The 12,376-nt window shown below is 41.2% G+C and overlaps 1 protein-coding gene across 1 annotated transcript in view; it reads left to right on the forward strand.

Annotated features, from left to right (window-relative positions):
- The window catches only part of TNFSF11 (tumor necrosis factor superfamily member 11), a 31,006-nt gene that overhangs the window by 330 nt on the left and 18,300 nt on the right, over nt 1–12,376 (forward strand). The gene's annotated exons all lie outside the window — the stretch shown is intronic.

A 12,376-nucleotide genomic window follows, 5' to 3' on the forward strand; every position in this document is an offset into this window, starting at 1 on the left:
GCCTCGAGGTGCTCCCTGCGGACCCTCGAGGTGGTCCGTAGGGAGGCGGTCGAGATGCTGCCTGGGGGCCCGCACGGTGCTGCTAAGAGGGGTCTCGAGATGCTGCCTTGGGAGGCTGCGAGGTGCTCCCTGAGGAGGCCCTCGAGGCGCAGGCTAGGGGCGTCTCGAGGGGCTCCCTGGGGGCCGCTGAGGTGCTGCCAAGGCGGTCTCGAGATGCTGCCTTGGGAGGCTGCGAGGTGCTCTCTGGCGCATGTTGAGATGCTCCATGCAAGGTCAGAAGGGTGCAGACTTGGTTCCCAAGTTAAACCCAGAGACCCAAGGCCCCCCACAATGAAGTCAGTCAGTAGGAAATTTAAAGTGAACCAAAGGAAGGTCTTTCCTGCCCCGTGGGACTCATTGCTGCCAGATGTTGTGGCAGCTGGAAGTGTAGCCGGAGTCAAAAAGGGATGGGATAGATCCTTAGAGGAAAGAGGCATCATAGATGATAGAAAATTAGGGCTGGAAGGGACCTCAGGAGGTCATCTAGTCCAACCCCTGCTTGAAGCAGGATCATCCACGACTAGATCATCCCAGCCAAAGCTTTGTCTACATGGGTCTCCAAAACCTCCAAGTATGGAGAGCCCACAACCTCCCTGGGTAACTTGTAGTCAGTAGCTATTGAGCAGGGGAGTTAGGGATATAGCCTCTGAATCAGAACTTCCTAGACCTTAAATGCTGGAGGCTGATAGTGGCAGAGGAACAGTGGGAGGTGGGAAACCATAATTCAGTCTCCTTTCAGCATCCGCTCTCTGCCCCTATGTGACACAGGACGCTGGGAAAAGGGGTCCTATGGTCCGGACTCAGTAAATGACCATTCTTTATGTCTTGTGTATTTCAACTAGGAAACCAGTGCATTTAAACAGCCTGCCCTTTTGGGTCTTTCTGGCCCTTTGCGCCATAGAAACAGCTCAGTGATTTTTTTCCCCCCCTTGCATAAAATGAATAAAAACAAAGCTCTGTCATTTTTTGAGAGGTGACTTGAGTCTGAACAGGTTGAGAACTGCTGTACATGAGAGGAGGGGATGGGAAAGCAAAGGAAGGGAAAGGGGAAATCTGAATGAAGGAAGAATGAGGAGAAAAACATGGTACAGTATTTTTTGGGTTGTCAGAGCAGTTGCAATGCAGCTGTAACATGGGGCACATGTTTTTTCTCATCTGTAACAGTGAACAGGGGTACAAAGCCGGGTAATGCACTTTAAAAGGGGCACATGTGCCTCCAAAACTTGAGAAGGTGGCATGCATCACCTGTGGCACATCTAAATGCCTCAATACTCCAGGGATAAGCCAGTTTAGGAATATGCACAGTAAGGCTAGTATTGTTTCCCACACATCCACAAACATTCTGGTAAGCAGAATTCAGAACAATTGAAACCTAACATAGGTTTTTATCTGCATTTTTGTAATACAGTTCATAGTGAATGGCATTGTTAAGTCTTAGATACGAGGGCTCTTGTGCTATGCATTATCATCTTAGAAACAGTAATTTTTATGTTAGGCAGAGCAAAAAGCTGAAATCTGCATTTTGGTTAGGGATTGTGTTGGTCCCTCAGAGAATAATTGCCAATGGCAGGTGTCTTTTGCTTGTTTGTAAAACATTTTTGTGTATATAAAAGGAAATTTTCTCCTAAAGAGAAATCTGAGACTTGTGAATTTGTTTGAATGACTTGTTTTCCTTGTGAATTTGATGCTGATGCTGTTTGTAATGGGACTTTTGCAGTATCTGCATGGGGCAGAAGTACCTCTGTAATTTATTAGTTCATTTCCACTAGAAAACAACTGCAATTCCTCAGCAGGCTGCAAAACTGGCTCTTATTTAATATTTGAGATAAGGCAGTAGTATGTATGTTAGGATGGGAGGAATTGAGCTACACTATATCTGCTTTCTAGCGGTTATGCCTTTAGCCAGAAAAGAGCTCTCTCTTCTTGGAAACAATACTGTTCATTGGTTAGATTCATTTGCATTACTTCTGTCTGGTACCACAAACTTTCTCAAAGGAAGTGGAGGGGCTGACGTTTCCTTTTTTTCAGGGGCAACATGAAAAAAGGGTTAGGTGTTAGCTTTTTGGTCTTTAAGCAGGCTGCTGAGTAGTAGAGTTTAACATCTGTATTATTCTGACTTCATAGAACTAGTGCTTCTGTTATTTTCTGTTGATTTGAAGTCAGTAATTAAATAGGAATCAGGTTTTTACAGGTTCCTACAGTTCATTATTTAGATAGACAAACTATCAGTGGGGCCACAGCTGGACCAGAAACATCCAAATAGACTCCAAGACCTGACCATGCTTACTTTGGCTAGAATACAAATGCAAACACATTTAAGCAAATAAGTAGCAAAACAAGTAAAAGTATCAAACTTTTTGTAACATTGCCTATACCTGTTACTCACACTTACTTTATTCTTTGCTATTCACCATTATCAGCAAATGCTTTGTGTTTGTCACTTACTTTTTTACAAGATTTGTAGAAGATTGGAGCAAGTAATACAGTGCTTAATTAATTATTTTCTGTATATTTTAGTGGAGTGACATTTCATTCCCAGAATGTAGTGTAAAGTAGTTACAGCTACTTGTTTCCCTGACAGTGATGTATATTAAGGTATACGGTAATTCAGTTTGTAGAGTAAAAAACTCTTCTGCTACATCTTGTAAATCTACTGAGACATCTCTACCAGAACATCATAATTTGAGGGGACGCATTATAGAAGAGTAATTAGTATGCTTCAAAGTCATTATAACTAAACTGACTTGATATAAGCAGCCAAATTGTATTGAAAATATTCTAAAATGTCATCCCTTCCTCCATAGAGACATGGAATAGAACAGACAACCTTGTTCATTCACACTACGGAGTGATGACCTATTCCAGATTACTAACTTCTTTGAAATAAGGCAAACAGACAGGAATGGTAAACTATTATTTTACTGTCTGACAAAATTCCTTTATTCATGTGCAACATGATTTAATTCTCATTAAATCAATGGAAAATCTCTTATTGACTTGAGCATGAGCTTTGATGAATACAGCTCTGGTTCCATATGATGATGATGCTAGTGGAGTACTTTACTGATTTTTTCAGCATGTATTTAAGTGTTGTAGTATATCTTGGCAAATAACGATATTTTTAATAATAGAAGAGCACAGTTCTCAAAGATTCTGAGCTACTCTTCAAAGAGGAGGGGGGAAACCTTTTCATAGGTGAATTACTGGGTCATGGATTAACCAAGTGTGAATTAATAAACTGGATAAATTAATAATGAGGCACTATGCAGGGACGTTTTATGAGTATTTTAAAGCTCCAGAGGAAAAAAAAATTCTGACTCAGTTCCAGATATTTTGTATTTTTATTTGCATAAAATAATTTGGGCTGGATCATGACACACAATGGAGGATGAGACAGTAACCGAAGTTTGGTTTTCCTTTGCTTTGTTTACTTTGTGGCTTAAGCATTTGGAATTTCACAAGACGTATAACTAAGAGTGACACTAGGCATTCATGGGTAAACACATGTTTGTGGGCAAGTATTGCAGCGTAATGCAAATGAAAAAAGCAACGTGTGTATGCAGTTACTAAAGAAACAGCTATTTTATGAATTGCAATGACATTTCAATGGCAATGACCTGCGTTTTTAAAGAATACAATATTTTACATTCTTTTCGTGAGCCATCTTGAGTAAAATTCATGTTACTTGCACCTTCCCCAAAAACCTTGGACACTAGCAATATTAGATGGATGGCCTTAACTGAATTTATCACTTGGTCATGCTTGTACAAGACCAATGAGAAAGTAATGAAAGATTTGCAGTTTACAGTGGAGCAGTATGTGGTAACTACTTACTGTGGCTTCAGGTGTGTTTTATTAGGAAGCACAAATAAATCCGCCTAAAGTGAGAGCTAATTTTTCAGTAATTTCTCATATTGGCACATATGCTGGCCAAGACCCTGGGGGTCTTTAAGAGGAGGCTAGATGTACACCTTGCTGGGGTTGTTTGACCCCAGTACTCTTTCCTGCCATGGCAGGAGGTCGGACTCAATGATCTGCTCAGGTCCCTTCCGACCCTAGAAACTATGAAACTATGTAAATGCTAAAGTACATTTCCAGAAAACTGATACTTTTAGCTTTTGTTTCAGATGCCTTTCATTAGCTTAAACTCAGTTAAAAATATGTATGGTCATGGCTTGATATAGATACCAACAACAGGATCTTGAGAAGATTTTAAGAGATAGGAACTTGCTCTATGGGCAGCGGATCAGGCACTATAGCCCAGTCCTACTGAAACTCAAGCTCATTTTAAATGGACTTGTTAGGTATTTCTGAAAATTCAGGCCTTAATTTATATATTATTTCTTTTAACTTCCCCCAAACTAGCACATATGTCATGTATTCTGTCTTACTAAAAAAAATAGATGAAAATAAATAAATAGACTTGGAAGATGAAGTTTATTGTATTCATCTGAATGATGCAACTCAGACTTCTGCTACAGTGTATACAGGACAACAAAAAGTCCTTTTTCAAATACATAGGGAGTATGAGGAAGGCATTGGGTAATGTGGGGCCCCTGCAGGGTATGCTAGGCAATCTGGTGGTTGCACCAAAGGAAAAAGCAGACCTTTCTAACAAATTCTTTGCCTCCATTTTTTGTGTGCAGAGACCGGGACTCCCCCACCAAGATTCAGGACAGATTCAGGAGAGACTCCGCCAGGCCTAGGGTCAGGGAGGACTGAGTCAGAGAACTTCTGGAGGGGCTGGACTTGTTCAGATCAGCAGGTCCATATGTTCTCCACCCCAGGGTGTTGAGGGAATTGGCAGGGGTTATCGCGGGGCCCCTGGCACAGCTTTATGAGCACTTGTGGTGCTCTGGCCAGGTGCCAGATGACTGGAAGAGGGCCAATGTGGTTCCCATCTTCAAAAAAGGGAGGAGGGAGGACCCGGGCAACTATAGGCCCATTAGTCTTACTTTGATCCTGAGAAAGTTCTTTGAGAAGATTATCAAGGAGTACATCTGTGAAGGGCCAGCAGTGGGGATGATGCTCAGGGGCAACCAGCATGGTTTCATTAAGGGTCCTGTCAGACCAACCTGATTGCCTTCTATGATCAGGTCACAAAATCACTGGATGCTGGTGTCGCGGTGGATGTAGTCTTTTTGGACTTCAGGAAGGCCTTTGAAACTGTCTCCCACCTCATTCTCATTAAAAAGCTAGGTGACTGTGGCATTGATGCCTACACAGTCAGATGGATAGCAAATTGGCTGAGGGGCTGCACTCAGAGAATGGTGGTGGACGGGTCATATTCGACCTGGAGGGATGTGAGCAGTGGAGTCCCCCAGGGCTCGGTTTTTGGGTCCACACTGTTCAATTTCTTCTTAGCAACTTGGACGAGGGGGTGAAAACCACCCTATTTAAATTCGCAGATGACACCAAGATTTGGGGTCAGGTGGGCATGCCAGAAGGGAGGGACAGGAAACAGCTGGACCTGGACAGGTTACAGGGGTGGGCAAATGAGAATAGGATGGGATTAAATACTGCAAGTGCAGGGTGCTGCACTTGGGCAGTAAGAACCAGCAGCATACCTATAGGCTGAGGAACTCTCTTCTTGAAAGCACAGTGGTGGAAAGTCATTATCGATTCCAAGATGAACATGGGCCACCAATGCGAGGACATGGTCAGTCGGGCTAACCGCTCCTTGTTGTGTATCCACAGATGCATCACAAGCAGGGCCAAGGAGGTGATCCTCCCCTCTATGCGACACTGGTCAGGCTGCAGTTGGAGTACTGCCTCCAGTTCTGGGCGCCACACTTCAGGAGAGATGTGGACAGCATTGAGAGGGTCCAAAGGAGGGCCACTTGCATTGTCTGGGGACAGCAGGGCAGACCCTATGAGGAGAAGCTACAGGACCTGAACCTGTTCAGCCTTCACAAGAGAAGGCTGAGAGGGAACCTGGTGGCCATCTATAAACCTACTAGGGGGGGACCAGAGGGGAATGACAGAGACCTTGCTCCCCCAAGTGCCTCCCAGAGTAATAAAGAATAATGGCCATAAGTTGTTAGAGAGTAGGTTCAGACTAGATATCAGGAGGTGCTACTTCACAGTCAGGGCAGTTAGGATCTGGAACCAACTTCCAAGGGAAGTGGTGCTGGCTCCTACCGTGGGGGTCTTTAAGAGGAGGCTTGACATTTACCTAGCTGTGGTCATTTGAGCCCAGTTTTTTCTCCTGCCCAGGACAGGGGGTCAGACTTGAAGATCTGTGAGGTCCCTTCTGACCCTACAGCTATGAATCTATGAATCTATTTCCAAACAGTGTCTCCTCAGACTTTTACTAGCATTCTGCAAGCATGCCACAAAATAGTAGATAAAGGAAAGCCAGCTTGTATGAGTTATGACTTCAAAAAGCCTTTGTCAAAGTCCGTTGTAAGAAGCTGTTAAGGAAAGTCTTGGGGTAAAATTAATGTTCCTTGATAAAATGGATGTTGGCTAAAGGATATAAATGGTCAAATTGCACGGTGGGAAAAAAATGTGTAGTGTCTTAAGGGCTAATAGTCAATGCATGATTGGGTCAATATTTTATACTTAAGCTGACTGAACTGTGCTAAACTTTTTTCAATGAGTACTGACATTTTTTAATATAGTTTATCTGACTTTTTTTTCCAATGACAACTGAAAATCAAAAAGCTTTCCTGTGTTCATGGAAAATAATATGGGGCTTTCTTTCTCCTCTTCCTTCTTTACATTTTCCTCTTTTACTACTTCTCTGGTTTTTTTTGCTTACATGAGAGAAAGGGAAGAGGTAAAAACAAGAGTTTTCATTTATTTATTTTTTAAAATAAACCTTCACAAGGTTTTATGCCATGTTTAGTAAATAAATATCTTGAGGCATCTTCAGGAAATGATGCAAGACCTTTTTATTTGGGCAAGCTATTAGTAGAAGAGGTTAACTTTTGGAGCACCGTTTTATCTGTTGTTTATTACAAACTATTTTATTTTAGTATTTAATCTGTTTTTCTGTTTTTCTCATTCATCTTTTTGTGGAGGGAGATGGGCAACACACACATGGATAGAGAAATAGATATACATATAAAAATATATGTATGTACCTATATCTATATATCATCCAACTAACTTCTCTCATTTACAACATTTCTTACCTCACTGTTGACCCCTTTCCAAGTCACATGTGCCAATTTATAAGATGTGATGACTTGGAAAGGGGTGAACAGTCAGGTGAGAAATATTATAGATGAGAAGTTACTTCATAGAATCGTAGAAGTAGGGTCGGAAGGGACCTTGTAGATCTTCAAGTCTGACCCCTGCCTGGGCAGGAGAAAAACTGGGCTCAAATGACTCCAGCCAGGTAGCTGCCAGCACCACTTCCCTTGGAAGTTGGTTCCAGATTGTAGCCGCCCTAACTGTGAAGTAGTTCTTATGGATGTCTAATTTAAACCTACTCTCCAACAACTTGTGGCCATTATTCTTTGTTATGCCAGGGGGCACTAGGGGAAACAAGGTCTCTCCCAAACCCTTCTTGTCCCCCCCCTAATGAGTTTATAAATGGTCACCAGGTCCCCCCTCAGGCTTCTCTTGTGAAGGCTGAACAGGTTCAGGTCCCGCAGTCTCTCATTGTAGGGTCTGCCCTGTTGTCCCCGGATCATGTGGGTGGCTCTCCTCTGGACACTCTCAATGTTGTCCACATCCCTCCTGAAGTGGGGTGCACAGAACTGGACACAGTACTCCAGCTGCGCCCTGACCAGTAGAGGGAGAGGATCACCTCCTTGGCCCTACTTGAGATGCACCTGTGGATGCACGACAAGGTCCGGTTAGCCCTGCCAACCGTGGCCTCGCATTGTTGGCCCATGTTCATCTTGGAGTCAATACTTGAATGAGTTGAAGCTGAAAGACTCATTTCAAATGGGCTTAATCTCCTAGGTTGATGAACAGCAAAATGACAAATGAAATCTTAGCTTGACAAATATAAGGCAAAGGGTAGTAGAAGGAAAAATGTATACATTGTTTGTGCTAAATTGATTGCAACTTCAGGGGGAAAAAAGACCTTGATGATAGAGGGGAGCTAAAGGGAAACACTTGTTCAATGCGCAGTGGTCAGAAAAGTAAGCTGACAGTGAAAATGCAATAGGTGGGCTAGAAAACACTGAACATGGTATAGTGGTTTTCTATTAATGGGTATGGCCTCACTCAGAATGCTGTGTTTAGTTGTGGGTTGTTAAAAGGGGTCCAGAGACGGGCAAGAAAAATAAAGAAAGGCCTGGAAAGATTTCCTTATCAGGAAGCCAGGAACATTTTGCAATTTCAAGAAAAGAGACAAAACAAGCTCACAAAATAGTGGCAAAGAAGTAGTAAACTAGAAACTGTGATCTATTTCCAAAGCATCCTTTAAAATTCCTATCAATCACTTCTTGCACTGTGTTCTATTTTCAGTGTTGCATAATGTTAATTCACAGCTAAGGTAACCTAGTGAGTAATTTTTATAGATAATATAAATAAATTCCTGTAAAGGCTGTGTTCAGACTTTACTCTGGCAAGCTAATTGTCAAAACCACTAAAAACATTATGGAGCTGGTGCTTGGGAAGTATTTCTTGGGCCACGGAGGCAAGTAGGAGGAAGGAGGAGAGGGAGCAAACTTTATGGCAATCAGCTGAGCTAGCTGACCACCATAAATCACATATTTTCCCTATCACACATACCCTGTAATGTTCCTAGATTTATTAGAATGTGTTTAATTTATCTTGCAATTGATGGGTCTGGTAACATACACAATATCTCCATCCCCATCACCTATGTTTGCAATGATGTTTCTTAGGGTTTATTAGATTAGGGCTAATCCAAAAATGTTCTTTTTCAATATGATAATCTCTCTTTATTCAACCAAAATGTCACTGGATGGGAATGCATTTGATTCCCCTCACCCCTTCCTCCACCCTGCCCACCCCCACCCCTGGGCAATGAATGATACGTATAGAACTGTGCTGCAGATTTACTTTGACTTGCTGGGCATTTCTAGCCCTTACAAAGTTCCTGGTCTCTTGCACCTGTATTACAGATGCATTATTAACTTTTGTCAGCTACTTTCAGAAGTTTGTATTTTGATTAAATTGTAAACTTAGGAGTTGCCTTTGAAAAGTGAACATCTACTAGCAGTTATTACTTTTGGCTGTGTGCCCCTCCCCCCAAAGGGACTCAAGTGAATTAGATGCCCACATCCTAGTGAGTAATCCAAATTCTCCTGAGTCCCTCTGTAAATCCCAGTCTGCTTTGTTTGCTGTAGTTCAGCAACTGTTGGCAAATGTTTTAAATGATGACCACTGTATTCCAAAAAGTTTGAATTACTCTCTCTCATTTTGCCCTGTAGTACCACATGGAATGCACTGTGGCAGGCCATCTGGCTAGCTGAGTTGTCTGTTACAGTTTGTTGCCTTATGTTATTGTCTTAGCATTAGAGTGGTCATTGTAAACCTAATGAAGCCTGCCTAATTTAGCTTTAGGGTCCAGTCTCTTTTTTTTTCAACATTACACTTAGTTTAGACTAGCTAGACTCTTTTCTGATTTTACAGAGGTCTTTATGCTTTAATGTGCATGTAATTGTTTTGTGTCTTAATAGCTCTTCTGTCCCACTAACCTTAAAGCTGGTAAATTAAATACTGAGGTCTGTTTTATTTAACTTGGTTCCCTTTGGTTACATGTTACACTGTCGTAACTGGTTTTCCTCTTCTGAATGATACATTTATTCATTTCTGTTTGTGATCCTCTGAGGGGCCTATGTTATTTCTTCAGGATGTGAAATAATGATTTTGCAGTTAAACTACTCCATGACACAGTTGCAATTCTTACAGCATTTAAAGTTGCAATCATTATTTTCAAGAACTTTGAAGAATTATGTCAACTTGGATGGAAATAGTTTCTAAACCCCTGGTTTAAAGTGGTAATGTTTTACTTAATTCAGTCACAGATATTAGACTGAAAATATATATTTTTAGATCTTCCAATCCTTCTCTGTTAGTGTAGAAGTCTCTATGGGCACATTTGAGTGATATGTTCCATCCTGCTCAGTTTGCAGGTCTGAAGTGCTGGGCCTCTGTCAGTTTTCTCAGGTGACTGTTTTAGACTGTTCTGTCTTGTCCACAAGATACTTTTCCTATTCTTCATCTTGACTGCTTTAAATAAAGATACACTGCTTTAAATCATTATTCTTCCCCCTTGATTTTTGCACCCTGCAAATATTTCTAGACAATCACCTTTCTCCATACAGAGATTTATTACAAAACTAAACTATACAGGCACATTTAACTATTCTTAAGCTTTCCATATAAATTCAGCCCCTTTGGGCTAGGGACAGAAATTACACATAAACTGGTATAAGTGATCAGAAACCCATTCAAATCTGTAACACAACAGAAGTTCAGTGCACAGAAACCGCTTTCAAAACAGCCAAAACAGGTTTAAGATAAACCTGGATGGGTGTAATATAAGACTTAACTGATTTAGGTCAAATTGGTTTACTAAACCTCTGTCCCAGATCCCCCTACACAGTCAAGTTAATTTACAGTCCCCCAGCCTTCCAGGGTGATTTGCACCTCTCCTGCAAGCCTCCCCCCACCCAAATCACAGGATGGGCAGACTACCCTTGGCCCAAGCTGTCTACCCAGGCTACCCTTGGCCCAGCTGAGTAGGGAGGCATGCTTTAGCACCCTCTGGCTTCTGGCGTGGGCTACTGCAGGCAAGTGGCTGCATTTCTAGAATCAAAAGTGAATGTCTGTTCACTTGCTTATTAGTTCAATCTACACAGCTTAGACTCACCTGCAAAGATTTAATCGATTCAGCCTTGGGCTGTCTGTACTTAGTCTTGATGTACTGATTTTTTTTTTATTGTGCTTTTCTGTACTACTTCAGTTAGTAACTCCTAGAATATTTTGTGTGGAGTTGAATGCAGGGTTTTCCCTTGTCCCACACCAATCACAAGTAGAAAAAGACTTGTTCCTTACAAAAACTCTTATTTTTTCAAGCTTTCTAACTCAAATATTGATCCACATACTGATATCTTCCAATCTTGATAATTTCATTTATTTTTTACTATTCTCAGTGTACTTGGTTCAGTAGCATTCTCTAAGTGAACAAGTTTCAAATTGACTTTTCATGATGATGTGTGTACCTTTCACTCGGTCCTTGTGCACACATCTATTGCTTGTAAATTTCACATTATTCTTCAGGCTTGGTATTTTTTGGGGAGTGTGTTTGTACTTGTGTGCAGGGGAGTCTTATTAAATAAGAGATGGATGCACATGAAGTACAATAATATATTCCCCACCATGATTTCCTGAGATTGCTCTTCCCATTATTTTACATCTTAAAATTTTCCTAGGACGTTTGGGGAAAAAAATGGATGAATAAGTTAAAACAACTTAAGTTTGCCAACAAGGTACTGTGCATGTTAAATGCGTATTTTATATCCCCCCCTTATACTAGAAGTCTGTACAAAGGTATAAGATGTAATTCTTTTCTAACATATATTGTAGCCCTGGTGAAGTTCTCTTAGCTGAATTTTCACCCAACTGCTATGTTTGGATTTGATCACACTCAGATCACATGCTTTTTAGGCTTTCATTATTGTTAGTAAACTGCAGCACTACCTCTTTCTTCGGCGTCTATTACATTTCTGGGTGCAGGCCTTTTCTTAGAAATTGGACCGTATCACTTGGCTGTCCTAGGTCTTTGTAATGACTCCTAGATATGTTCTGAGAACAAGAAAGTTTCAAACAGCCAGTCAGACTCATAAAGATAGGTAAATTTGAACAAAAAAATCTATTAGTCATTTAGATGTTAATGATTAAACCGTACAGATGAGGCATAGCAAGAAACTGATTAAACATTTATAAAATGCACATTCATCTAACAAAACAATCTTGTTAACATGAGACAATTTAAAATTAATTTATCTTAAGTCCTAAAGTCTTAAAAAGCCTCTAACACAGGGGTGGGCAGTTATTTTGGCTGGAAGGCCACTTAATGAGTTTTAGTGAGCTGTCAAGGGCCGCACACAAAAAATCTTTCAGAACCTATCATTTTAACAAATTATAGAAAACAACAAGTTGTATACTAAAAATCAACCATTTGCTATAATATATTTTAATTGTATTTCAAAAAATAATTTTTGTCCTGATTAAGTTTTTTCCGGTAGTGTACATACAAGCAATTGCATTATAGCTCAAAATGGTATTACTCTTGTGTACTGTGGATGAAGGGTATGGATGGGGTGTGTGTGGGGGCTGGGTGTTGCCCCCATGCTAGGTCCTGGGAGCTGGCTGGGGGTGGGGGGAGGGAGGGAGGAAGGGG

This window comes from Crocodylus porosus, unplaced genomic scaffold, assembly GCF_001723895.1.
Source record: "Crocodylus porosus isolate Cpor-Errol unplaced genomic scaffold, CroPor_comp1, whole genome shotgun sequence".
Lineage (NCBI taxonomy): Eukaryota > Metazoa > Chordata > Crocodylia > Crocodylidae > Crocodylus > Crocodylus porosus.